The following is a 5,267-nucleotide window of genomic DNA, read 5'->3' on the forward strand; positions in this document are numbered from 1 at the left end:
CCACCAGATTGTGGGAGGACGCCTGAGTGGTCCTGTCACCACTGCAGCTGCTGACCCCATTGTCCACAGCGATGGTAAGGTTGTCTACTATTACAGCTGTCACCTTCCAGTTGTTTCCCCCGCCAGCATGCTTTCTCAATGTGGAGCCATGTCATAGCATTGCTGCACTGTTGCATCTCTTGCTGCCAAACTGTCCTTTTGCGAAAGCCACTCTTCAACCTCCCTGCTTTCAGATGCTGCATCACCAGCTCGGGAGCCGGGCCCTCAAGCTGCCAGTGCCAGTGCCTCCGGAGGAGACGACCAGGAGGAAGCCGGACCATCCGTGCCAGCCTCAGGGGAGCCACCGCATCTGGAGACTGGGGATAGTAGTTCCCTTGAGGGGCGGGGGGGGCGGCTCTGATGAGGAGCCAGTTGCAGGAACCAGCGGCCTGCAGCAACACGCGGGGGGGTAGGGATGCTCGGTGGCCGTCTCCCCGGAGGGCGAGGCAGGCCCCCCATGACTGCTGCACAGAGTGCAGAGGAGGTGCGTAGCCTTGCCGAGATGAGCGCCCAGGCCCGGCTCAGGCACACTGAGCTGACGGCTGCAGTAGGGAGGATGCCTGAGTCGATCGACACACTGGCAAAGAGTGTGCTGGACTTTGGGGCAGCAATGGAAAGGACTGTCCAGGGCTTCGGCCCAGCAATGGAAAGGTCTGTCCAGGACTTCGGCCCAGCAAGTGGAAAGGTCTGTCCAGGACTTCGGCCCAGCAAGTGGAAAGGTCTGTCCAGGGCTTGTCCGAGGCAGTGGAAAGGTCTGTCCAGGCCTTGTCCGAGGCAGTGGAAAGGACTGTCCATGGCTTTTCCCAAGCACGGGCACCTGCCACGCGGGTCCTCACTGCTGCCACGCAGTCACTTGCTGGCCTCGTCCACACTCAAATTGAGGCCACGCGAACACTCTCTGCTGCCACCCTAGCTGCATCAGGCAGGATCACCCCAGGCCCTTGCAGCACCACAGCAGGCCATGAATCTGTGGAGCAGTCGATTGTGGTGTATGATCCTGTGCGGCCCCGTCAGAGTGCTAGTGTTTCGGCCGACCACGGTGCAGGTGTCCTCTCTCTGCATGTGAGCAGTCCTGATGCCACCGCTGGCACGTCAGCAGAGCAGCTGCCACCACCTGCGCGGCAGACTGCTAGCAGACATGCCCAGTTGGAGCAGCCTGCTTGCGGGACCTCCAAGCCCAGAGGTCATCCAGGCCCTCCCTCAGGGGCTTCAGCGCTTCCAGACACTCAGCAGGCATCCCCCAGCCTTGACGCAGCCACTGGGGTCCAATTACGGAGCAGCTGCAGGGAGGGAAGGGGCCGACCTCGTAAGAGTCGTCGGTCTCCATCAAGGGGTCACCAGTAGAGGGAGGTGCTAAGACGTCTCTTTTTCCGGATTTAAGGCCGTCCACACCTGCTGTGTTTGTTTGTTATGGTTTGGTTAGTTTCGCCGGGTTGCCAGACAGTTATCTGTTAGTTTGTTAGTTATGATTTCTGTTACCATTACATTGTTATGCTGGAAGGAAGCACTTGTTTGAAAATAAAGAAAACTTTTTATTTACAATCGAGCTGTACACTATTTACAATCATCGAGGCCTTCATAGGCTTACAGCGAACCGGAGGGCGCTGCTCGAATCACAGCCACCATTCCGTCCGAGGGGCCTAGAACCGAGTCCTTATAAGCCTCTGACGAACGGCCCTTCCAGTTTCTGGAGCCCTCCCATCTTCCCCCTCCTCCTCCTGATCCTCCTCGCCCGCATGCTCCTCCTCCTCCTCCTCGTCCGCCTGCTCCTCCTCCTCCTCCTCCTCGTCCGCCTGCTCTGCTGGACCTTGAGGGTCGGCTGGCATTGGCTGGGTGCGTCAAATGGCCAGGTTGTGGAGTATGCAGCAGACAACGACGATGCGCGCCACATGCTCCGACGAGTACTGTAGGGCGCCCCCCGAATGGCCTAGACAACGGAAACGCTGCTTCAGCACACCAATTGTGTGCTCCACAATGTTCCTGGTGGCCTGATGGCTGTTGTTGTAATGTTCTTCTGCCTGGGTGCTGGGCAAACAGAGCGGGGTCATGAGCCATGGGCAGAGAGGATAGCCCTTGTCGCCCAGAAGCCAGCCTCGTGGGTGAGCCGGGGCCTCAAAAAGGTCAGCTACTGAGGTCTGCCGCTGGATGAACGCGTCATGGCTGCTGCCAGGGAATTGTGCGTTCACCGCCATGATCATCTGCCGGTGATCACAGACCAGCTGCACATTAAGGGAGTGGAAGCCCTTTCGGTTACGGAACTCCTCCGGATTCTGAAATGGCGCCCGCAAAGCCACGTGTGTGCAATCAATGGCCCCCTACACCACGGGGAAGTCTGCAATAGCTGCGAAGCCCTGTGCGCGCTCCCTCTGCTTCTCCAGGGTCACAGGGAAGGTGATTAATTCGCGCCTCCTTTTGTAGAGGGCAGCTGTCACTTGCCGGCTGCAGAAATGCACCGCAAATTGAGGGATATTAGAAATGTCCCCAGCTGCTGGCTGTAACGATCCGCTGGCGTAAAAGTTGAGCGCAACAGTGACTTTCACGGCCACCGACAGAGAGGTCCTGCACCGTATCCGCAGCTCCCCAGCAAGCAGGTGGCACAGCTCAGTGACAACACCCTTACCAAATCTGAGCCTTCGCAGACACTGCTCCTCCGACATGGTACGAGGCCTGCTGCCTGAAAACCCTGGCAGCGTATCGTCGGATTGGGCAACCTCCATTGCCCCTCCTCCTTCTGGCCAATCCCGGCCCTCTCTCCCTCCGTCTCTGTGCCCTTGCCAGTTGTTCAGCCAGGATGACGTTCCCCTCCAAAGCAGCTCCCATTATTCTGGCCGACGAGTAAGACACAGTCAGCTTTCTGGATCCAACTGTTCTGGACAGGGCTGAAGGTCACAAGGCTCCTCTGGCTCAATAAGAACAAGTCTGTGTAACTGAAGGTCTGCAACTCTCTCCAGCAGCGAGCAGTATGGCCAGGCCAAATGGCTGCCGGTTTCATACTGGTGCTGTCCCCTTTAAAGAGCGCCTCCCGAGTCCGATAAGGACCGGGTAACGTTCCATCCAACTGTCACTAATAGCGCCAGGCGGAACGGAGGGGGGCACCACTGAATTTCCGGTATGGGGCGCCAAAAAGGCGTTGCACAATGAAATGATGTCATTATCTGGCTGCGCCGGCGCTAACAGGCTACTCAATATGGTAGGGTGTGCAAGGATCACTGCGCACATCCGAAAATTGGGTAACGCCCCAAATCTCAGGCTATTTAGGCGCTAATCGCTGGCGCAACCAACCGAATTTCTAGGCCACTCTCTTTAAACAGGGTCCCTGACGGAGAGACTCCCTCTTTCAACAGGGTCCCTGACGGAGAGACTCCCTCTTTCAACAGGGTCCCTGACGGAGAGACTCCCTCTTTAAAAGCAGATTGCTGTTGCAGTGATGCATTAAGAGCATAGCAAGTTGGGAAGATCACCGAGAGAACTTGTCAGGCACAGTGGGTACTGGGGGACCCCCTGCCTTCTGGGCCTCCTTCGCTCTGGTCAGCAGTGGCTCAGTGGGTAAAGCTCTCGCCTCCGATTCAGAATGTTGTGGATTCTAGTCCCACTGCAGTGACTCGAGTACAAAATCTAGGCTGACAGGGCAGTGCCGCACTGTCGGAGGGCCAGTACTGAGGGAGTGCCGCACTGTCGGAGGGCCAGTACTGAGGGAGTGCCGCACTGTCAGAGGATCAGTACTGAGGGAGCGCTGCACTGTCGGAGGGTCAGTACTGAGGGAGCGCTGCACTGTCGGAAGATCAGTACTGAGGGAGCGCTGCACTGTCAGAGGGGCAGTACTGAGGGAGTGCTGCACTGTCGGAGGGGCAGTACTGAATGAGCGCTGCACTGTCGGAGGGGCAGTACTGAGGGAGCTCTGCACTGTCGGAGGGGCAGTACTGAGGGAGCGCTGCACTGTCGGAGGGGCAGTACTGAGGGAGCTCTGCACTGTCGGAGGGGCAGTACTGAGGGAGCGCTGCACTGTCGGAGGGGCAGTACTGAGGGAGCGCTGCACTGTCGGAGGGGCAGTACTGAGGGAGCGCCGCACTGTCGGAGGGGCAGTACTGAGGGAGCGCCGCACTGTCGGAGGGGCAGTACTGAGGGAGCGCCGCACTGTCGGAGGGGCAGTACTGAGGGAGCGCCGCACTGTCGGAGGGGCAGTACTGAGGGAGCGCTGCACTGTCGGAGGGGCAGTACTGAGGGAGCGCCGCACTGTCGAAGGGGCAGTACTGATGATACGAATGGAGTTTGAAAAGAGAGCACCAAGAACACTAATTCTTTTTAAAACAGGTAAGGGATTTATTGCTTAACAGGATAAAGTGGAGTACAAACCGCAGGCAAGTAAAGCTTTCAATAAAAACAGAGTTAGACTGGGGAGGACCGGCGGTTCCCCGCTTCCCTTCAATAGAGAGGCTCGATAGACAGCCTGTCAGTCATGTACAGGTCTGGATCAGTCATGTCTGCCTAGTTTACTTGGAGAAGCTCTAGGAATCACAGTGTGAACACACTCAACTCTCCTATAAACAGCGGGCATCTTTACGTACTTGTCAGTGTATCCAGGTATACTAAACGCTGTCCTATTGGGTAGCAAACTGTACAGATAGCTCCTCGAGAGAGAGAAGGTGACTGAGAGACCCAAGGCAATGTACAGTATCTCCCTGAGAGGGGTCTGAGAGACACAAGTCAGTGTAGAGATATCTCCCTGAGAGAGAGGGGACTGAGAGACACCAGTCAGTGTAGAGATATCTCCCTGAGAGAGAGGGGACTGAGAGACACCAGTCAGTGTACAGTATCTCCCTGAGGAAGAGGGGACTGAGAGACACCAGGCAGTGTAGAGATATCTCCCTGAGAGAGAGAGAGGGGACTGAGAGACACCAGGCAGTGTGTGTACAATTCTTTTATAACATTCAGCAAGTGGTTCAAATTCAGATTAAAACATTTCCCGTGGGACACCTAGCCTCGAACCCCAGTTTCAGCCCCTGTCCTCCATAGTTTCACACTCACCCCCCCATCCATGAAGCCGGTGTCTGTGATGAGGAGGACCGTCTTGGGGAGGGGAGCCTCAATCTCCTCCCGATCTCCCCCCTCCCTTCGTCCTCCTGCTTGAGGTCTGCGACGAGCAGCGGGCTCTTGGCGAAAGAGGCCCCAGTTTCCGCCCACTCCTGATCTCCCCCCGCCCCCCCCCGCCCCGCCCCCCCCTCCCCGCC

This window comes from Somniosus microcephalus, unplaced genomic scaffold, assembly GCF_052327205.1.
Source record: "Somniosus microcephalus isolate GS21.2 unplaced genomic scaffold, FLI_Smic_1.0 unresolved_chr2, whole genome shotgun sequence".
NCBI lineage: Eukaryota > Metazoa > Chordata > Chondrichthyes > Squaliformes > Somniosidae > Somniosus > Somniosus microcephalus.